This window comes from Lepus europaeus, chromosome 16 (assembly GCF_033115175.1).
Source record: "Lepus europaeus isolate LE1 chromosome 16, mLepTim1.pri, whole genome shotgun sequence".
Lineage (NCBI taxonomy): Eukaryota > Metazoa > Chordata > Mammalia > Lagomorpha > Leporidae > Lepus > Lepus europaeus.
In genome coordinates this window covers 20627212-20651122 of record NC_084842.1, presented here as the reverse complement: position 1 = coordinate 20651122, position 23911 = coordinate 20627212, and the positions used below count along the sequence as shown (strand labels likewise).

The 23911-nt window shown below is 42.5% G+C and overlaps 1 protein-coding gene across 4 annotated transcripts in view; it reads right to left on the bottom strand.

Moving 5' to 3' along the window:
- SLC7A2 (solute carrier family 7 member 2) overlaps window positions 1-23911 on the bottom strand; it is a 79365-nt gene that overhangs the window by 33892 nt on the left and 21562 nt on the right. Inside the window, exon 1 of one of the 4 annotated variants that reach the window (XM_062213572.1) lies at window positions 14991-15089. The exons of the other annotated variants lie outside the window; for them this stretch is intronic. The gene's annotated coding sequence lies outside the window, so the exon portion shown is untranslated. Of the gene's footprint in view, window positions 1-14990; window positions 15090-23911 lie in introns of those variants that run through there. 4 annotated transcript variants of the gene reach the window in all.

Here is a 23911-nt window from a genome sequence, read left to right as displayed (position 1 = left end):
ACAGTGCGCTGGCCATGGCGGCCATTTGGGGGTGAACCAATGGAAGGAAGACCTTTCTCTCTGTCTCTCTCACTGTCTATAACTCTGCCTGTCAAAAAAAAAAAAAATGTTTTTGTGGAGACTCACTGATCAAAACAGAGTGCCAACAAGGGAGAGGAAAACATATGTCTAATATTAACAATTCAACCTAATATTAATATACTAAACTAAATTTTAAAAATTTTGAAAGCTACTTAGCAGAAGTGGTTATGAGAGCTTTCAATTTAATAAGGTGCTTTCATTGCTAAAAAAAAAAATCCACACACTCTCATCTCTTTTACAACAAATCTACATACAGAGATAACAGACAGGGACCCTGGAGGCCCCTGCTGACCTTGGAGGCACAGAGCACGGATCTACACTGCCACACCCACTGCAGCTGCTGCTGCTGCAACCCAGGATCCGTGTTTAGGATGAAACCTACAGCCACGTAGGAAGGACGGCCACCCAGAATGTGCCAAGAGGTCCAGGCAAGACTTCACACCCATGTCCTTGGCCTTCCAACATCAAGGCTCTACCACCAACATTCCCATGAGGACCTAACTGGATTCTGCAATACCAGAAGCATACATGGATCTTTCTTCAGTAGACAATTATTCTATTAACTGTTAAAACAGTGCCCTCTCGGGGCTGGCGCTGTGGCACATCGGGTAAAACCGTTGACCTGCAATGCTGGCATCCCCTATGGGCGCTAGTTCGAGTCCTGGCTGCTCCACTTCCAATCCAGCTCTCTGCTATGGCCTGGGAAAGCAGTGGAAGATGGCCCAAGTCCTTGGGCCCCTGCACCCTCGTGGGAGACCCGGAAGAAGATCCTGGCTCCTGGCTTCAGATCTGCGCAGCTGGAAGACCTTTTTCTGCCTCTGCCTCTCTATAACTCTGCCTTTCTTTTATTTTATTTTCTTTTTTTTTTGACAGGCAGAGTTGATAGAGACAGAGAGAAAGGTCTTCCTTTTGGCCGTTGGTTCACCCTCCAATGGCCGCCATGGCCGGCGCATCACGCTGATCTGAAGCCAGGAGCCAGGTGCTTCTCCTGGTCTCCCATGCGGGTGCAGGGCCCAAGCACTTGGGCCATCCTCCACTGCCTTCCCGGGCCATAGCAGAGAGCTGGCATGGAAGAGGGGCAACCGGGATAGAATCTGGCGCCCCAACCGGGACTAGAACCCGGTGTGCCGGCGCCGCAAGGCGGAGGATTAGCCTGTTAAGCCATGGTGCCGGCCTATGCCTTTCAAAAAAATAAATAAATCTTAAAAAAACAACAGTGGACTCTCTACTGAGGAAAAAGATACGTACATGGTAGCTTAGATGTGAAAGTGGAATCAGTCTGGCAGGGATTACCAACAGACCTTGCTGCAGCAACACCTCTGAACAGTGTTACTGATGCTGATGATACAGGGGCACCCTCTTCAGCTCCCCGCTCTGCCCCACCCAACCTCAGGTACAGCAGCCTCTGGGCATCTCACTTCTTGATAAGCTCCTATTAGTTCCTGCCAAGAAAAACCTAAATTCCTTCCTCAGCAACTTGAAAACTCTCCTTCAAAACTTTAACTCAACAGTGCAGAATTTTAGCTATTGTAAAACCCTCAGCCTTGATCAAAGAACACACTGTACAGAAGACTTCCTATCAACTGCCCTCAGAAATCTTTCAAAATCCTGCTAATTACTCAAATATCCATCCAGATCTTCATTTTAGCTAGCTCAATAATAGTTCAATGCAGCCTTAGTCACACAAAAACGAATCTCACCCCTGTTGCCCTAAAGAAAAGCTGAAATCTTTGCCGCCACAATCCTGTGTACTGGTATCACAGGTCCTGACAATAAATCTTACAACAGGGACCAGCTGTGATCAGTCAGTGGGGCAGGCATTCCCACAAATCCTCAACAAATTAGTTTCCCATTTTTTCCCTTCCTCATTCCAACTGCTGGTTTCGCAGTGATGAGACATCTGCACCTTGTTTTGGACCAGTGGGAAAACAGGAACTAAAACATACAGAACAAGGATCCCTGTCCCATTGTTTCTGCATTCCAAACTACAGCTTTTGGTTTTGCCATCTCCAAACCCAACATCAAATACATTTCTACAACTTTAGAGTTCCAAGATAAAATTTCAACTCATACTGCAGGTAAAGTAATTCAATAACGGGGTAGTGGGAGAGACATGGGCACCAATCCCTTGGAATTATTGACTTTTCTTTGACTTTTCTTTCTGTTTTCAGAGACTAATTCTGCTCCCCCCATCCACAAATATAACCAAGTATGCAGGATAAGATAACCAGAAATGTAACTGTTCAGCCTGGATTAGGAAAAGACAAAAGGAAGCAACAACAATCCTTTGCAATCAGCCTAAAACCTTTTTTCTCCTTGCAGAACCTCTTTTCCTGGATGAATTTATTTCACTTATATTTGTTCCAAATTTATCTTTTCTGCAAATCAAATTTTCCAAGCAATTTCTTTCTTCAAAGTTTTCTCCAGACATGTAGATACAAGTAATAACTAAACACAGAATTGAAGCCTCTATACAGTTACAATCATTGTTGTAGTTAATGTTTATATTTTCTTTTATAGTCAATCAGTGCTGCTGGGAAGTAGAGTAAATCATATTATTTCAAAATGTCTGATGCAGAGTCCAGACATAGACAAGCCTCCTGCATAAGGACATCCGACAAATCAATAGCTGAATTTTGGAAAGCTTGTAAAGGCAACTGGTGCTTCAAAACATATGAATTCACTTAACTTTAATAAAAAGATAAATAGAGCACAAGTCATACCCAGTTGTCTCATTCAAATAGCTGCAGTACAATAAAACAAATTCTGCATCCAAAATTTGATTTGAAAAAAAAAAATAAGTTTTGGGACAAGTATAAGCGAAATGTGCTTGTATGTGAAAATGTGCTCTTGTTTCCCAGAAAGATAAAGGTTTTGGGTTTGAATACAAGGGTTTGCTGCTGCTTGTTTTCACTAATTAAGGCTGAATAATTACCCTTTGTGTTTATCTTTTATCCCACATCATTCTCTCTATGCGTCTTCTGAGAAATTAACCTCTGAAGAAGAAGTAGAATAAGAAAACTGTCCTTTTAGGGGAAATGAAGAATGCAAAGCCCTTCTTATTACTTTGGTAACCAGAACAGCCACCCAGTCAGCATGACGGCTTCACCAGCACAAAGCTCATGGCAGGCTCCTGCACCAGTCAGAGACCATCCCCAGAAGGTCTTGGGCTCATAAATCACTCTGAGTGCCAGCAAGTTCCACCTGTTTCCTCCTGCCAGGCCACTGGGCCTGGTCATCCTATACACATTACTGCAAACATCAGGAGATGCCCTTTCCAAAGTTATTTTACACTCATCACTAATCTACAAGCGCTACGATTAACAAAGGCTAGGGCTTGTGGAGCACTTACCGTGTGCTAGACATGAATCTAGGACCTTTTTCATTCTTTCCCGAATCTTCACAATATCCCTGTAACATCAGAACTATTAATCTCAGAGTCGAGATGAAGAAACTGAGGTGCAGAACCGTTAGCCAGCATCACAGTTCAGCATGTGGTGGTGCCAGGGATGAAACCCAGCACGTGTGACTCTAACGCCTTCCGTCATGGCCCGTAGGCTAATGGCCACCTTATTAGGGGTCCTGTCGCAGCTTGGCTGCTTGCACCCCTTCTCAAGATCATCTGCCCTTTCACAGCACTGGGCACTGCCTTCCCACGCCCAAGCCAGAAAAAGACACCTGACTCAGGGGTTAGTATTCAAAGGCTGTGTACACTCAGTTGAGTTTCGTGAAACTCTGAATAACACGACTAGATCGGTCAGCTGATCCAGGGCTCAGGCTGAAGTCAGGCACACTGGGGGCCAGTTTGACACGATGCAGAAACAAAGCGCCTGGCAGTTCAAGGTGCACCCCGGGCACTCGGGAAAGCAGAGATGAAAAAATCTGCAGCCCCAGCAGGGAGACACGGCAGGAAGAGTGGGTCACCTCTCTTCTCCCAGGCCTTACTGCACTTCTGATGCTGGGTGTGTGAGATTCCCCTGGATGGTTCTGACACACCTCCTGCACACTTAAGCTATTTGGAGTGGTCTCTGCTCCTTAAAAGGAGCACCCACCAGTGAAGGTCAAAGTGTTTTTGGGGGAGGCCTGCTTTGCTAGGCTCTTTTTCTTTCGACTCTTCAAATCTGCTACCACCTGTTATTTCTGTTACATTCTCCAATAATTCCCCTTCTTTCTAAGGGCAGATTTCCTGACAGAACAGCTGAAGTTGGCTTACTTTTCCCATAAGGTACTCGGAGAGTTTATCAACCCTCAGTCCTGCTCTTTGCTTCAACTGCAAAGAGGTGGACATGCAGCAGAGAAAACGTTCTCCTTTTAGCCATACATGAAATCCATTTGGAGGCACCCTGCACAGTCAACAGAGCAGTAAATGAGGGGTCAAGAATACTTACCACCAAGGTTTCAAACATTCTGGGCCAATGAATCACAGTAGTGAGCTAATAGTAGATTACTGTTTATCTAATGGAGAGATGGATACAGGAGACTGGAATACTTTATTACACTGGATAAAAGGTTTTACATTTTCTGAACCTGAAAAATTTCTCAACAGCTGTGTCTTAACACTTTAATGTTAGTGTTTATTTATTTATTTGAGAAGTAGAATTATAGACAAAGAGAAGGAGAGAAAGGTCTTCCATCCGCTGGTCCATTCCCCAAATGGCTGCAATAGCCGGAGCTAAGCCAACCCAAGGCCAGGAGCCAGGAGCTTCTTCTGGGTCTCCCACAGAGGTGCAGGGGCCCAAGCACTTGGGCCATCTTCTACTGCTTTCCCAGGCCATAGCGGAGAGCTGGTTAGGAAGAGGAGCAGCCGGGACACAAACTGAGCCCATATGGGATGCTGGTGAAACAGGCAGAGGCTTAGCCCATTACCCACAGTGTCAGCTCTATCAGTGGGGTTTTTTTGGTTGTTGAAAGATGCAGCTTTATTTATTCCACAAACACTTCCGTACTCTCTACTAGGCACTGAAACAACCATAAATTAAAGCTGCCAAAATCCCTCCCTCATGGTACTCAGTGTGGACAAAGTGGCACAGATGAAGCCACTATAACATCACACAGCAAACACTTGTGCACAACGGATATGGGGGCTCCAAAAGCAGCCTTTGACTGGAATTCAGGTAGTTGGAGAAGCTTTCCTACAGAGAGCACTGTTTAATTCGAGCAATAATGCATTGGAGCCAGCCATGTGAATGCATAGTGGGAAGGAGGGCAGGAGAGGACGGTGGGAATGAAGTGTTTTAATTGAGGACTGGCAAGTGCAAAGGAACAGAAGGCAATTCTGTAAACCCAGCTTAATGGGATGAGGGAAAGGCTACTGGTGAGGAGAGGTAAGCAGAGGGGTTCCTAGGTCATGCAAGGAACCTAAATTTCATCATTAGGGCAGTGTCCCTGAGGGACTTTAAGCCAGCTACAGACTTTGGGAAAAGCATTCTCATTGTACTGTAAGGAAGCAATGAGAAGGATCAAGACCAGAGTTAGAGTGGAAGGTCAACAGACTACTGCAGCAATCTAGGCAAGAGGGACTGTGAGCTTCCCTAGGCTACAGGAAGTGGGGAAGAGAAGGAGGCAAAGGATACAAAAGTCAGAGACTGGATTTTGGAGGCACAGTTGCTGAATAGTCTGTGTGTGCTCTTCACGTTAAGTAAGGAGCAAAACAAAGGAGGTTCTTTATGACCACTGATTTGCAGGTATGTGGAGAACTGTCATGTACTCTCAACAGAGCTCAGGACAGCACAGAAGATGACAGAGAGCTGAGAACTACTAGAATAGAGATGGTAATAAAATGCATAGATACCATAGGGGGAATCAAAATACTGATATGTGGGCCGGTGTCCTGTGCAGGTTAAGCCACTAAGCTGGCATCCCACGTGATGGCCAGTTGGAGTCTTGCCTGCTCCACTTCTGATCTAGCTCCCTGCTAATGACCTTGGGAAGGCAGTGGAAAATGTTTCAAGGACTTGGGCCCCTGCCACCCATGTGAGAGACCAGGATGCAGTGCAGGACTCCTGGCTTTCACCTGGCCCAGCCCTGAGTATGTGCTCACAGAGGAGACTGAGAAGAGGAGGCCAGAGTGGTAGAAGGAACCAGGAGAAGGTCCAACACAAAAGCAACTGAGTTTCTCAAGAAAGCAGTCATCAGGATCAGGCGGTGTTTTTATGATTTTATTTATTTTTAATTTGACAGGTAGAGTTATAGACAGTGACAGAGAGAAAGGTCTTCCTTCCATTGGTTCACCCCCCAAATGGCCACTACAGCTGGCGCTGTGCCAATCCAAAGCCAGGAGCTTCTTCCCGGTCTACTGTGCAGGTGCAGGGACCCAAGCACTTGGGCCATCCTCCACTGCCTTCCTGGGCCACAGCAGAGAGCTGGACTGGAAGAGGAGCAACTGGGACTAGAACCCAGCGCCCATATGGGATGCTGGTCCCGCAGGCGGAGGATTAACAAAGTGAGCCACGGCGCCGGCCTCATGGTGGTGTTTTGAAAAAGGAATGAAGTATACTCTTAGGATTCAGTGGCAAAGAAGTCCGGTGACCTAGACAAGAGAAGTTTCTGTATCATGGCGAGGTAGGTGGGGAAGCCAGGCTACAATGGACTGAGGTGATGAGAGGAGGGGAAATGAAGGAAGCACATGCAGGTGGCTTTTTTAAGCAGATGACATGAAGGGTGCATGGGGGAGGGAGGGAGAGCTTTTATAAAGAGGAGATTTACAGTACTTAGATACTGTTGGGAAGGTACCTGTAGCAAGGGAGAAGTTCAGGAGGAAGAAGAGGTAAAGCAAGTTCTAAATCAAAGTGGAAGACTGCGATCCTAAAGTTCAAATAGTATCGGGCTTATAGATCATAGTTTATAAAAAGCAATAACCAAGTTGCATCAGATGGACTTCAATATAACTTTGTGCAAAACAGAGTTTGCTCCATCTTTGTTTTTACTACTTAAAACTATATTCCTGGGCTAATGCTGTGGCACAGTAGGTTAAGCCCCCGTCTGTGGTGCCGGCATCCCAAATAGGTGCAGGTTCAAGTCCTGGCTGCTCCTCTTCCGATCAAGCTCCCTGCTAATGGCCTGGGAAAGCAGTGGAAGGTGGTTCAAATGCTTGGGCTCCTGCATCCACATGGGAGACCCAGAAGAAGCTCTTGGCTCCTGGCTTTGGACCAGCCCAGCTCCAGCCGTTGTGGGCATTTAGGGAGTGAACTAGCGGATGGAAGACCTCTCTCTCATAATTCTGCCTCTCAAATAAATGAATAAACCTTAAAAAAACCCCTGAATTCCCATTCTACAAATGAAAAAAATAAATGCACACTTTAATGTATGCATCTACCATACAGTTAAAATGACAAGCTCTCTGAATTGTCAGAAAACTAAACAGTAATATTTGTGATGACACTTTCATGCAACAAAATATTTTAAGGGACTGGGTTTCTAGATTACTGAAGTTTAAATCTAAATATTTGACTATTGTGGAGTAAATCTTGGCACAATTCAGTAATCCTGTAAACCCTGCTGAATTCTGGGTGGCTCCTGCTTCAGTAACAGGCATCCAAACTTCTCACCTTCACACGAGGGTGATTTGTTCAGTATAACTTCTCAAAGAAACCTTTTAAAAAAACGAACACAACAGTGTTAAGACTAATAATTAATACTATCTTCATTCTCCTTTTAAAAATATTTTTAAAGATTTACTTATCTGAAAGAGAAAGAGAGAAAGAGAAAGAGAGAAAGAGAGAAAGAGAGAAAGGGAGAAAGGGAGAAAGAGAGAGAGAGAGAGAGAGAGAGAGAGAGAGAGAGAGAGAGAGAGAGAGAGAATCTTTCACCCACTGATTCATTCCCCAGATGGCCACAATGGCCAAGGCGGGGTCAGGCTGGAGCCAGGAGCTTCTCCAGGTCTTTCACGTGGGTGGCAAGGGCCCAAATACTTGGGCCATCCTCTGTTGCTTTTCCAAGGCCATTAGTAGGGAGCTGGACCGAAAGTGGAGCAGCCAGAACACAAACTGGCACCTATATGGGATGCCAGCCCCCATCCCCCTTTGAATCCACCGTCCACACAAACTGGGGCCAATTTCAGGATGCCAAGGAAAACCAGAGGACCCAGAAGAACTCATGCTCTTGCCGTCTTTCTAAACAGCTACTGCTCAGGAAGAAATCTTGACTTATTTTTGAGTGAGTAGCTAAGTTTCAGATTAAGGATGCTGTGATGATGTGCCTGGTCTCTGAGGGACGGTCGAGTGTAAGAAAGCTCTTTTTGGCTGAAGGCAAAGAACTGAGAAATGACACCTTCATTTCCTTCAGTCATTCTCTTTCCAAACACAGCTAAAGTGCCCTTTTCAATCTACCATTCAAAGAAGTTTCCCCAGACAGCTACCTAACTTAAAACCCAACCACTTTTGCTGAAATCCTAGACAACATTCCTTCCATCATACTGTGGCAGAAAAGGAATTTAACAAGAATTCACATTTCATTTTTACTTCCAAGTTCATAAATTCTGATTGGATACTGAGTTATGGTTTATGGTTTTTGGTTTTGCTGAAAAGCCATTTCTTTAAAAAATGTTCATTTTCAAAACTATATTTTCAATTTTGAAAAGCATGTTCCAATTTGGTTGTTCTTAAAATACAGAAACATTGTGTGACCACAGAATTTCAAAGTTAGCACTTTGGCAGATTGTTGAAACACTGCTATTGGCTCAAGGAAGTTTCCAAGTTCCTGTTGGCTTCAACAAAACTTAAATAAAGCATTCCTACTGTGTGCTTAGAGAAAGCAACTAAACGGGTACCATTTCTACATCATCATGATTCAGAGCATAAAAAATGTGTGCGTAAAATATGCAAACTAGGAACAATTTTACAAATTAGAACAATCTGAAATGATTAAGTCTTTCAAACTGAGGTCTGTCATTCTTGTCACATTTCTGTTTTACTTATTAATATGCTGTAACCATAAACAATTTCTCCAAAACATTTTCATCAGATTTTGTCTCAATTTTTATAATAAATGGGTACTTCAAGAACTTTATGGAAGTCAGACATCTGGTCTAGGGTTAAAGTGCTGGCATTCCATCCTGGAGTACCTGGGTTTCAGTCTGCTCCACTCCTGATTCCAGCTTCCTGCTAATGTGCATGCACTCTGCAAGGCACTAGGTGTCGGCTCAAATAGCTGGGTTCCTGCCACCCATAGGGGAGATATGCAGTGGGTTGTCATAATCCTCTGGTTTTGGCCTGGCCTAGCCTGGACTGCTATAGCCATTTGCAGAGTGAACCAGCTGATGAAAATGTCTTACCCTCTTTAATATAAAAACAAAATGTTAAACGAATGGAATTTTGACGATTTACATAATCAGTCACTTCTTAAAATCAATCAAAAGTTTAAATGGTCCTTTAACTTTACTGAAAACAATTCTTTTGACAAAAGATCCTGAGGGCTATTAAATGTTTATAAACAAAGAAACAACTGTAGTTACTTATATAAACAGTAAGAAATGGCATCCATGGTAGGGAGAAGTGAGAGAGGACAAAAGGGATTTTTAAGGAGTATCAAGAGATGCACAGGAAGGTGCAACTCCTTTTAAGTGTGCTTTTGGCAGCTGGTCAGTGCCTCCTTGAAAATGCGACCTGCAGAGACTGGGTCACCTGGCCCTTGAGGAGGATGAACAGTGTTGCTTATACTGTGTCCCCTCTTGCTTCCTCCTTGCCCTGGGAGAGCACAACAGAATGTACACATTCACATACCATCACTTCTAAAGAGGATGTATTTGGCTTAACATAAATGTCTGGCAGTTGATCCCTAGAAACCAGCTTGATAGAACAAGTGCACCAGGAGCAGCTGAGGGAACAGAGGCCAAGAGAAAAGAGGATTGTAACTGAGACAGGAGGTTCAGGGCGATTCTCAGCAGAGTGTGGAGAAGACAAGCAATGCTGAGCAGGGGCAGCAGACTGTTTGAAAAACTCCTGGGATGTTTGTCAGTGAATTCAGTTACTTAACAGTCCCTGAGTGGATTTCATTTTCAAGTCTGCTCTTAATTAAAAAAAAATAAATTTTTGCCTAAAAAGACTGGGTTGAGTCAAAACAGAGAGTCAAAATCCAAGTCCCCAACATGAGTGGCAGGGGACAAATATCTGAGCCCTCATCTGCTGTCTCCTAAGCCGTGCATCAGCAGGAAGCTTTGGGGAGGAGCAGAGCCAGGCATCGAACTCAGGCACTTTGATAAGGGACACAGGCATCTCAGCTAGCATCTTTACCACCAGGCCAAATTCTCACCCCTTAATTTGTAACTATATAGTACATGGTAGATATCATTTAGAAATCTTAACCACACAACTGAAACCCAAGTGGGTACTTCTCATAGGGGGCCTGCAAGGAAATCACCTCCCACCTCGTTTTGCTGAGGATTCCTTTCATTAACAGGTGGCCACCTCCTATGCACTAGGAGAATCCTAACTCTCAAGACATCCTGTTCCTCCCTAGGGAGCTTCCCCTGCTAGATGGTCTTTCATCACATGGAGTGCTCCTCGTATAACTCCCCTCCAATGGTTTAATTCTGCCTCAGGATCAAATACAGACAAACCTTCCCTTTCAAGTAAGTCCAAATGGCCATTTTCCCAAGACTTCTCTAGTACAATGACATCTGGAAAAGCAAACGATACTTCCAAGAAGACAAAGCCCCTGGTGTGGTCAAGTATAGAGTCTAATTTGCTTATGACTTTACTTCATCCTACATATTCCGATGAATTCTTTCTGCTTACCCTTTAAGGGCCCACACAAATTGCTTCAACATCCCATGCAAAGCTCTGCTGGGTCTGCTCCTGTCTTCTCAGCCCATCTTCTGCTCCCTCCTCCTACCCTTGACTTACACTGGGTTTCCTTTTAACTTCCTCGGAACAGGAAGCCTGTTATCAGCTGAGGCCTTTCTGCACCATTCTTTCTCCTTGCTGGAAAGTTACTCCTCTTCATTGTTTGGAGAGCTCCCAGTCACTCTAGACACTCCCTAAACCTAAGCTATTAGGACTGCATTACTTGTTCTCACAGCATCATGTGTTTTTATATCCCCTTTCTTGAGAGCTTGTTTGGAGGTTCTAGAAGGGGAGTGCAGCTACTCGTATACCCTTGGCTGAAGACCGGTCCCCCTCTAGAGGGGAAGGTCGTTCTCGTCAACTGAGCATGCAGCTTCGGGAGGGACGCACATGGAGCGGTGAGGGAGGAAGGGGACACCTGCCTAGCCATCCAGATCAGCTGAATCAACCCTGGCGATCAATGGAGTGACAGATGTGGGAGTCAGATGGCCTTCACATCCTGTTTACCAAAATCACAGGCAAGAATTTGGATGAGCACGTTTCACTCCTTGTTATAGTTTGCATTGTGTTCCCCAAAAAGATATGTTGAAATCCTAAACTGGGTACCCTACTTGGTGACCTTAGTTGGAAATAAGGTCTTTGTGGATGTCATCAAATTAAGATGAGGTCATTATGGTAGTTCCTAATCTGATATGACTAATGTCATAGGAGATTGTCACATGACACACAAGAAGAATGCATGGTGATGACTGGGGCAGAAACTGGAGCAAATCAGCTATAAGCACAAAGCCATCAGACTGAAGGCTATGACCAGAAGCTTGAGAAAGGATTCTCCCCTACAGATTTTACAGGAAGCATAGCACAGCTATCGACTTTGGATTTCTAGTTTCCAGAACTATGAGACAGTACACTTAGGCTATTTTAAGCTGCATTTTTGTGATATTTTTAATGACAATTTTAGGAAATTAATACTCATTTAGACTATTAAATTTCTTGAAATGAAAGCCTATGTTTCATTAATTTTGCATCTCCAGTGTCCTCATAGCTTTTCAAATATAAAATAGAGTGCAGTAGACATTTGTTTAATGAATGAGTGAAAGATTCAAATTTGGTTTGCAGTCAGTTAAAAACCTCATGTCCTTTTGGAGAGGTCTCTTCAATTCTATTTGGTTTCACTGATGATTTTTAAATCTAAAATCCAGCATTTTAAGTTTCATATTATTTGGAATCACACTGTAATACAAGTCCATCAATGTATTAACTATCCTACCTTTATGTCACTACAAACATGATGAACTTCTCTTCTATCTAAACCTGACTCACTGATACAAAGAGATGTTAAACTTTTTTTTTTTTTTGACAGAGTTAGTGAGAGAGACAGAGAGAAAGGTCTTCCTTCCGTTGGTTCACCCCCAAATGGCCACTGCAGCCAGAGCTACGCCGATCTGAAGCCAGGAGTCAGGTGCTTCCTCCTGATCCCTAACGCAGGTGCAGGGGCCCAAGCACTTGGGCCATCCTCCACTGCCTTCCCGGGCCACAGCAGAGAGCTGGACTGGAAGAGGAGCAACTGGGACTAGAACCCAGCGCCCATATGGGATGCCGGTCCCGCAGGTGGAGGATTAACCAAGTGAGCCATGGTGCTGGACCTAAAATGTTAAACTTGACAGCCACAGGCAGAGTACAACGGCCTGCCACCAAAAATATCCCCCTTAACTGACACTGACCTTAATCAACACTCTGGATATATCATACAACCAATTAGAAACTGACATTCCTATTAACCTTTTCTCAAGATTATGACAGAAAAATGCTGCTAAATGCTTTGCCGAAATCCTGACAATATATGTTTAAATTTCCCAAATCTATCATTCTAATAATCATGTAAAAAGATGTGGGGTTTGTTAGGCATGAATTGTTCTTGGAAAATCATGATGCCTTTCGGGGATCAACTTCTTTTCCAAGTCCATACCACAAATTGCTGGAATTTTGCAGGTGAGCAGTGTCCACATCCTCAATCTGAGGCTTGCAGAATCCACACTGGTCTCCAGTTTGACAATAGGATAGCCCTCTCCCTCCTTGCTTCTGCCTCCTCTTCCATACATCAGAGCTCCTCCTCCAAAATTAGAGATGGGCACTCCACACACCTATTTACAAATTCTTTTACCAGTGAGATCTCAATATCCAGACCTGACCCTGAATTAGGCTTTTTTTTTTTTTTTTTTTTTTTTTTTTTAATATTTGAGATGCTGAGTTAGAGAGAGAGTGTGAGAGCAAGAGCAAGAGAGCGAGCACTTCCATCTGCTAGTTCACTCCCCAAATGGTTGCAATGACAGGGGCTGGGCCAGGCCAAAGCCAGGAGCCTCCTCCGGGTCTCTCACTTGGGTGCAGGAGCCCAAGGACTTGGGCCATCCTCCACTGCTTTCCTAGGCTCATCAACAGGGAGCTGGACTGGAAGTGGAGCAGCCAGGATTGAAGCAGCACCCACATGGGATGCTAGTGCTGCAGGCCATGGCTTTAACTCACTGAGCCACAACGTTTGCGCCAAACTAGTTTTTAAAACCACTTGGCTCTCTCTCATCAATGTGAGCTTCGGGTTTGCTCATGGTCATTTGTTCTCTCCTTCTGGTCAGGTACCTGACCATTCTTCTTTTGCAGAGAAAAGCAAAATTGGATTTAGTACTGCAGTATTGCTACTACACAGGTTTTCCTTTTTGGTCACCTTCTTCCTGAAAAAGTATTTCACATAACTTCAAATCACACATTTCTGTGGAATTTTTTCCACAACTTCATACTACTTACTCTACTCTTTCATATTTTATTTTTACTATTGATCTGAAAGGCCGAGACAGGGATCCAGCACCTTCTAGCACACTCCCCAGATGCCCACAATATCCAGCACTAGGGAACTGGATTCAGGGTTCCCAGGAGAGTGGCAGGGATCCAATTACTTGAGTCATTACTGTGGCCTCTCAGAGTGTGCATTAACAGGAAGCTGGAGTCAGAAGCAGAGCCAGACTCAAGCCCAGGCACTCCAATGTGGGGCGCAGGTGTTCCAAGCACTGTTCTAATGGCTGTGCCAAATGCCTGTCCCCTCTTTGATCTTGTAAATCTGAACCTCTCAAGTCCCATGGCATCCATAACAAATGCTTCTGATGTCTACCCTTCTTGTTCCTCACTCTGACCACTGTTCTCTAACTAGGATTTTGATTGTATTTGTTTTTTCTTCTTTCTAAACAGTATTACTTTTTAGGGTTACAGTCCTTGCAATTACATTCACATTTTCTCTGCGTATTTAGAAATATGCTTTTAAAAACTCTAGTGTATGTAGACTGAATCCACTAACTAGTCATTAGGAAATATTCTAAGCTATCAGCAATTATTTCTCTGTCACTAAAAGACCAACATTTTATGAATGTTACCAAAGAAGTGTAACTTGTATAAAACTGTTTGAAACTCCTAAACTTTCACTACTCAGCCTATTTCATTTATCTGATGTCAACAAAGACCAAGTTTGTTTAAGAATCTTTCACAGGAAGGTTTCAACAAACTCTGCTTGTAGGAAATGTCCTTGTTTGCAAGCAGGAAAACAATGTTTCATCATCTCAGCTCACAGCCTAGTTGCTTCATGTACCCTAAGAGCGAACTCAACAGAGCCAGTCACTAAGGAGGCACGTAGACTTCCACCATGAGAATTTAAAGCAAACATATCATTGTCCAAATAAAACAAATCCTTCCAGATTATCACCTGTGCCTCCCTCAGGACTGACTACTCCTACAGTTCACATATCCAAACCTCTATCTGTGTGCTGTCCTTTTTCTAGGACACTGTTCTGTGAGTGCAAAGATAATCTGTTGAGAAACAAGAAGAAAATGCAACAAATGCTAATAAATACAGCCAAAGTTTTGTGCCATTTGTTTCATATTCACAGTTTTTTTTCATTATATACATTTAAGGTATAAAATGTGATGATTAAAGTACACGGGATTGAGTTACTACAATCACAAAAATTAACATATCAGATCTGTTACTTTTTAAAAAATTACTCCTAAACATTTTTTTTTTAAAGAGGAATACCCACAATGAATATATTCATTCTAATGAGGCACCCAAAGAAGGATACTACTTACCTTAAAAAGTCAAGGCAAACTTCTCCGCTGGGCTAAAGGCTAATTTTAATAGTACACATGTCAGGGAAAACATGTAGGAAACAGTCCCATGTTAGATACAACATCATCTAGATTTAGGGACAGAGTTATGCTCTGAGTCATTCCTGACTCTTGCCCCAATCAATAATTTTTGGTAATTTCTCCACTTCCAAAAGTTAAAGTGTTATCACTATTAACAGTGAATAGCATGGGGAAATGAGTCACGCATGCTGAAAACTTGTCCCTGATTGCAAACTGTGGCTATGAGGTTTTTACTCCTGCTGCAAACAACTACACACAAAAAAATCAGGGCTAAGCGTGAAAGTCACACCTCTGTATATAAACACAGCAAACATTTCAGCTAGTTCTTCAGGTGGGTTAGAGGGGAATGGGCGGACAAGTTGTTTTTTTACCCTTTACAAAGACAACAATGACAAAACAAATATCCCTATGCTTCCCGGCATCAAACACAACTTTAAGGTGGCCCTCATTGTGGAGTATGTGATTGGCACAGCAATGAAGACACCCCTTGGGATGCCCACATCCCATATCGGATTGCCTGGTTTGAGTCCTGGCTCCTCAGCTTCTCATCCAAGCTTCCTCCTGATGCCCCCTTCTTAAACTCTTGTGATGAAATCAGTCCTACAGAACACAGCAGGCCAACCTTGAAGTTACTCCCAGTTTGCTGCAGAATATCACATGCTTTGGGTGTTAGATAGGAGTCCTATTTACCTCAGTTAACTCACTTTTTTTTTCTGCCTGCCTCATAAACTGGTTGAGTGTTCCAGTATTTAGAGCTGGTTGTCTCTTGAACTGTTTTAAAAGTTCGTGGACTGTACCTTGTACAGCCTCCCACAACTGAAGAGGTGTGTGTGTGTGCGTATGCATATGTGTGTGTGTTTAAACGAAAGCCAGCACGCTTTTAAGATACCTGCATAGTAGTGTTTATATCAGAATCACACTTATAAACCTGATACTGATTTAATTATAGATTCTAGTTTAGCTCTTTTGTAATTGCAGAATTATATTTTTGCTGCTGTTATATTAGAATAACTTCTAAATATCATCTTGAAATAAACATGTTTTTAACTGCTAATAAAAAGGTAAATTAACACTTTTAAAATGTGTGCAGTTTTTTAAAATTATTTTCTGTGTAAAATTCATAAATTTTAAATTACCCTCAGTGGAAGTGATTAGTAGTTTATAAGCAAGCTGGCTTGTGAGACATTATACACAAACTCTGATATACCATGAATATGTTATTGTACTTGTGAAATTCTCTTGTCTAATCTAAACTTACATTCCACGGTGATAGTAAGGTCTACATATTTTTATTAAAGTGAACACACTGAAAAAATGTTGATAAAAATAAAAGATCAAATTTCAAAATATGGATCAAAACAAGAGACTAACAAAATAACCAGACAGATTTTAAAAAGAACCAAATAGACCTCCTGGAAAAATATAATTATAGAAATTTAAAACACAGTGAATGAGTTAAACAGCGCATTAGACACAGCTAAAGAGTATTCATGAACTAAAATGAAACACAGTAATTACATGTATTCTAAATTCTTTGCTGTTAGGAAAAAGAGTCAGAGGCTATTTCTAAAGTATGTATGGCGGGTCAGTGGTGTGGTAAGACTCTGCCTGAAGCTCCAACATCCCATATGGGTGCTGGTTCAAGTCCAAGATGCTCCATCTCCAATCCAGCTTCCTGATAATGGCCTGGGAAAGTAGCAGAAGATGACCCAAGTGCTTGGGCCCCTGTACTCCAGTGAGAGACCTGGAAGAAGCTCCTGGCTCCAGTTCAGGCCATTGCAGCCATTTGGGGAGAGAACCAGCAGATCGAAGATATAACATCCCCCCAATTCTGCCTTTCAATAATACATAAATAAGTCCTTTTTTTAAAAAAAAAAGAGAAAATTTTCCAATTAAAATAAGAGTACTAGATTGGAATTTTTAAAATTCCAGTTACATAGTTTATCACTGAGATACATCAAATCAAAAGAATGTGAAAAATATTGGAAGTAGATGGATGGAGAAAGAACCACTAGGCAAATACAAATAACAAATAAAGACAACCAAGCAGATGCTAATAATAATTAAACAAGCCAGGAAACTTCTAATAAAAAAGAAAACAGAGGTGGTTATATTAATATGATATAACAGAGTTTAAGGATAAAAGTCTAATAAGAGCTACTACATAACTTTATTAAGAAATTATTACAAATGTACAGATTCTAATAATTTCAAAATGTCTGAAGCAAAAGCTGTAGGAACTAGTCAAGCTGACACACGCATGTCTATAGTGAAAGATTTCAATTTACTCCCCTTTAATAGTTGATACTAAAATTACAGAAATTATCAATGCTACAGATGGTTTGAGCAGCACAATTAACTCACTGTATTTCACTTTGAAGCAGTGATATGATGGGACTATGTTTTAGGCACTGGAGATGGAACAGTGAACAGAATCAAGTCCTTACCCTCATGAAAATTACATCCTAGGCAGGGAGCCAAGCAATATAACAAATATACAAATCAATGTATAGGAGTTACATACCCAGAAATATGTACCCAGAAATTAGGGAATCTACACTGTTTTCAAATCCATGAGAAATGTTTACAAAAACTTTAGGCCATTAAGCAAATTTTAAAGGAAACTGTTTATCACCCCAATCTGACTACAACACAGATTGGTCAGTCTGGTCAATCACAAATGCACTTTAAACCCCAAACATCTGGGGGCCAGCACTGTGACATGGTGAGTTTGGCCACAACCTGGTTTTTTTTTTTTCAACTTTTATTTTATAAATATAAATTTCCAAAGTACAACTTTTGGATTACAGTGGCTTTCCCCCCATGTAATCTCCCTCCCACCTGCAACCATCCCTTCTCCCACTCCCTCTCCCATCCCATTCTTCATCAAGATTCATTTTCAATTATATTTATATACAGAAGAGCAACTTAGTATTTACTACGTAAAGATGTCAATAGACTGCACCCACACAGACACACAAAGTATAGAGTACCGTTTGAGTAGTAGTTTTACCGTTAATTCACATAGTACAATACATTAAGGACAGAGATCCTACATGGGGAGCAGGTGCACAGTGACTCCTGTTGTTGATTTAACGATTGACACTCTTATTTATGACATCAGTAATCATCCGAGGCTCTTGTCATGAGCTGCCAAGGCTATGGAAGCCTCTTGAGTTCACAAACTCCAATCTTATTTAGACAAGGCCATAGTCAAAGTGGAAGTTCTCTCCTCCCTTCAGAGAAAGGTACCTCCTTCTTTGATAGACCATTCTTTCTGCTGGGATCTCACTCACAGAGATCTTTCATTTAGGTCTTTTTTTTTTTTTTTTTTTTTTTTTTTGCAACAGGGTCTTGGCTTTCCCTGCCTGCGAAACTCTCATGGGCTTTTTAGCAAGATTCGAATGCCTTAAGGGCTGATTCTGATGGCCACCACCTGTAATACTGGCATCCTGTAAGAACCCTGGCTGAAGTCTCAGCTGCTCTACTTCCAATCCAGCTCCCTAATGCAGCTGGGAAGGTGGAGGAAGATAACCCTTGGGTCTCTGCCACCCACATGGGAGAGCAGCAGGATGGCTTCAGGTTGGCCCAGACTTGGCTGTTGTGGCCATTTAGGGATGGAACCAGCAGAAGGAAGGTCTCTCTCCCTTCTTCCCTGTCACTCAGCATTCCAAATAAATAAATTGATCTTAAAATACGCAAACACAAACACACACACCTGAAACTTCCAGAAGCCTGTGAATATACTGGAGACATTCAGAATAACTTTATAGCTTTCATAAAACTACAGGATTACAAAAATCTTCCAGGTTTAAAATCTCACTTCTGTGTAAAAAGAATTACAAATGGGTTAGCCTGGTTATCTTTATGTTATATGTTTTAATGCCTTCATCCCAGGACTTGTTAGTCCGTCTTAGTCTTTTTTGTTTTGAACACTGTGTATAGTAAAAATTCTTCTATACTGACTGAATTTTACCCATCTTCAATTCTATTTCCACTGCCACAGTCCTCTGAATTCTTTAGGATTAGGTTCAGCTGTCAGTGGCAGAAAATCCCCAGAAAAGAGTGGTCTGAAGTTTGAGAAGTTTATTATGTGTAGTAGGTCCAGAGGCCCCCTGCCTGGGTGCCATAGAATAGTGACAGGGGCTCCTTCTAGCTCGCTTCACTGCTGTTTGTTTGTAGAGTCAGCCTCATGTTGTAAAGAACCTCTTCAAACACCAGCCTTCATGCCTGATTCCAGTAGGCACACAGTAGGAAGATTTCCCTCCACAGAGATCCTTCTGGGAAGTCACACAGACACTTCCTCTCATTTGAGTTTAGCTAGAACTAACCAAGCCATTACACCAGGCACTGAGAACCTAGCCTGTATCTTAGAGGGTGTTCAAACGCCCAGGTCAAAACTGGGCATCAGAGGGTGAGGTCAAGCAGCACTCTACGATACCATCTGAGAAAAATGTGACAAATAAAATGCAGTTAAGAATCCTGCCACATCCTGCTCAATCTCTCTTCTCGGCCATTTACCAGGGTGGTATAAAGGAGAGCAAAACACACTCAAGTTCCAGGACACACGTTCAACTCTGCTTCTTGTGGCCAATAAAGTTTTCAGTCTCTAAGTATAGCCTAGATCACTTTCCTTCTCTTAACTATGAGGCTGTGTAGCTACAGCCACTGTAGTCATTAAGGGCACAGACTCAAGGATATTTAGTAGCTTCAGTTAAAAAAAACTTTCCAAATACAATGTCCTTATGCATAGTCACCGCCTAATACCTCCCTGCAGAGGTTGCTTGAGAGAAAACTTTAAACAGGGAAACAAAAGCACTAAGAAACTTGTCTCCACATTCGGGTTGGATTTCTTCCTTTTACAACTGGCTGTATGCCAGCAACACAACATTCCGGGCATGGATACAAGAGTTGGGTTTTCTTCAAGGCTTTTTGCCTCTTGGATTTTCCTCCTTTGCCAAGAAAATCCCAGCACCCTGCTAATGAAAAACTTGCTGCCAGAAAGTTGAAAAGAGGCCACATCCCAGCCCTGCATCTTCCTGTCTAGAACCCCTCTCTGAGGCTCCTGGCTCCCCCTGGGCTGGATCTGGCCACAGCTCCCTTAACAGTGTGATCTGGTCTGGTAACAGAATTCCAGAGGCACTGGATACATGGCAGGCAGGAATTAGTGTGGATGAAGCAGCATAACTCCGTCAGTGTAATTTCTTAACCAAGCTTACACAAATCAACAGGCCAGAAATTGCGTGCCTCGAATTAAGTATCAAGGAAAGATCAGAACCTTGCCAAATTAAGCTGCTGCGAATTCTTAGAATCTTACATTCTGCTCTCTGGACATTGATCACAGAGAACAAATACAGAACAAGGTTTTTTTTTTCTGTGTGGGAAAAACACAAAGTATACCAAATACAGTACAAGTTCTCCATTTTACTGAAATATAGACATCTTTGACCTCTCTTTATCAAAATACACAATTTCATTTCTTAAGCACAGTTTTCCTAGAAGGTACATATCCCAAAAAGGCTCAATGGCTACCCACCTCCACCCCAAATTAACAGGAAAAGAAATGTATTAACTGTGCACATATTGGCCCAATCAACATCAACAAATCTGTGACATTAAATATCTTTACAGAATTATCTGCTTTCTTCCAAAAGCAAATCATATCTTACAAAATGCTAATCCTGAAATAAGTTTGCAAAAGGACATTTCAGTAATGTATCTCTTAGCTTGAGGTTAAAATTTTAAGTAATTTTAAAGTGGATAATAGAATGGATTTTTTTTATGACAGTTAAATATTTTTATATAGTAGTTCTGTGATCAAAAATCAATACTGGAGTAAAAAAGAAAATGCATATCATTAGAAAAAATATGCATGGCTTTCCAAATATTTTGTATCAAGATAAATGTATTTTTTGTTGAAGCTGTTTAGTTTGAAAGGGAGATAGAGAGATCTTGTCTCTCTCTCCTGGTTCACTCCCCAAATGTCCACAACACAAAGCCAGAGTGGGGCCAGGCCAAAGTCATGAGCCTGGAACTCCATCTGGATTTCTCATGTGGGTAGAAGGAACCTCAGGAACTTGAGCCAGGGCCTGCTGCCTCCTGTGGTATGTATTAGCAGGAAGCTAGAATTGGAAGTGGAGCCACGACTCAAACTCAGGCACTCTTGTGGGCATCCCAAACAGCATTTTAACTGCTGTGAAAAATGCCTGCCCCCAAACCTATTTTTAAAATCGACTTCCCACAAATACTGATCCCCTTGCTCATGGGGATTTCTAATATTCTGGATTCCTTCAATGTAATGTTTCAGTGAACAACATTCTCAGTTCCTCACTTCATAGAAACTTGTTACAATTCAGATACCTCATCACCAACTCAAACGCTTACAAGGCTCCTTATCCTATCATGCAGCATCTCAAACATGACCCCGAACTATGTTTCTGGACTTTTCTCATTTAGGATGAAATCAGTTAATGCAAGTTTAAAACAATGTCCAGCACACAGTAGGCATTCAATAAATGAAAGCCATTATAATTATTCCTCCTCCTCTTCCTCTCCCTGCCCCATAAATCCCTTACATTCCCTTTACTTTGGTCAAAGAGAATTGTGCACTAGGGTGCCAGAAGTGCAAACTCCAGTCCTTCATGCAGGCGGTTTCCCCACCAAGGTCTGCTTAACTGCTGCCTGCCTGTGGATACCCTTTACTTCTCTCGGTCCTTCCGAAGGCCCATATTCTCCCTGAATCCTTTTCTTGACCATCTCAAGTGGGAGTGATCCCTCCCTACCTGACAGCCATAATATCCCACTGATCCCTCTCTGGAAGGCACTCAACCCCAGTGCCCTCAACTAGGGCACTGTATGCATTTGGAGTATCACTCGCTCCTCAACACGTGCTCATTTAATGAACCTGCAGGCAGAAACTGTCCTGTGCATCTTCAGACAACCCTTCTCTTTGGAAATCACCATACACCATTAAATTGCAAAAGATATTTCAAATATATTTAATTTTTTGAAATGAAAGTAAATTTCTGTATTGAAAAAGTCCCGATACTTTTATTAAAGGTTATGTGTATTAAACTCTGTTTTGACATATATTGATGGAACATATGCCTGATAGGAAAATTTCCAACTTTTATTTTTTTTTCCTAAAACATGCTTGCTATTTGTCACTTATAACTTGTATTTTAAGATTTTAAAAAAAAATTATTTACATTTTATGTGAATATGTGAAAGGCAGAGTTACAGAGAAAGAGAGAGAGAGACAGGTCTTCCATCCGCTGGCTCACTCCCCAAACGGCCATGACAGCTGGAGCTGGGCCAGTCCGAAGCCAGGGGCCAGGAGCTTCTTCCAAGTCTTTCATGTGGGAGCAAGGGCCCAAAGACTTGGGCTATCTTCTACTGCTTTCCCAGGACATAACAGGGAGTTGGATGGGAAGAGGAGCAGCTGAGACTCGAACCGGTGCCCATATGCAGAACTAAGTATATTATGGCTTGATATACATGTTTCACTACAAAAGCACTACCTCCATTTTCCAGAAAACTTCCTAATTCACCCTTGGGGCGTAAGAAATTCTACAATGTTGCAGACAACAATGTCAAATCTATTCCTAGAGTGCACAGGGTGCCCCTACTGGATTATTCTGGAAGACTTTATAGAGAAGAGGTCATGGAGAATATTTTAAGCCATCAGTCAGCTGGGTCAGCTCAATGTGAACACCTGTCTTGGGAACATGGTCAACCTTACTCAAAAAACTCAGAGAAATTCTTTTTTTCTAAGTGACTTTCAAGTGAGTAAGGGAGAAAATATGGAATGGCATATGACAAAGAGAGGCAGTCTGAAGGGTTTGAAGGAAAGATTATGGAGCCACATGCCAACTGGAAATAAGCACCTGCATCAAAGGCAGAGTCTAAGGCAAAAGAAGAGCCTAGTAATGGCACAACGCTGACCCCGAGGGACAGCACTGGACAGAACAAGTTTCCAAGATGGCAAGTTCAGTTATCCTGGGAAGAAAAAATTGGCAGCAAAAATAGGGAAGAAGAGCAAGACTCACTGATAATTGCTTCAAGAGACCTCAGTCACCAATTTAAACAACTTTTTAAAGATTAATTTATTTATTTCATTTAAAAGGCAGAGAAAGAGGAACAGAGACAGAGACAGATCCTCCATCACCTGGTTTGCTCACCAAATAGCCTCAACAGCCAGGGCTGGTCCAGGCCAAAGCCAGGAGCTAGGAACTACATCTCGATCTCTCACATGGATGGCAGGAGCCCAAGTACTTGGGGTGCCATCAGCTGCCTTCCCAGGTGCATCAGCAAGCAGCTGGATTGGCAGTGGAGCAGCCAGGACTTGAACTGATGCTCTGACATGGGATACAAGTGGCAGCTTAACCCACTATGCCACAACACTGGCCCTTCAATTTTTTTAAACTATTTTTTTTAAAAAAAAGATTAATTAATTAATTTATTTGAAAGGCAGAGTTACAGAGAGGCAGAGGCAGGGAGAGAAGGAGGATCGGAGTGTGGGGGAGAGAGAGAGGGGAAGAGTGGTAGAAAGGAAAAGGTGGGGAGAGGGAGAGAGGGAGAGGTGAGGAGAGAGGCCTTCTATCTGCTGGTTCACTTCCCAAATGGCCACAACAGCTAGAGCTGGGCCAATCCAAAGCCAGGAGCCAGGAGCCAGGAGCTTCTTCTGGTTCTCTCATGTGAGTGCAGAGGCCCAAGGGCTTGGGCCATCTTCCAGTGCTTTCTCAGGCACATTAGCAGGGAGCTGAATCAGAAGTGGAGCAGCTGGGTTTTGAACTGTCACCCATATGGGATGTTGGCACTGCAGGCAGCAGCTTTACTCACTACGCCACAGCAAAGCCCCT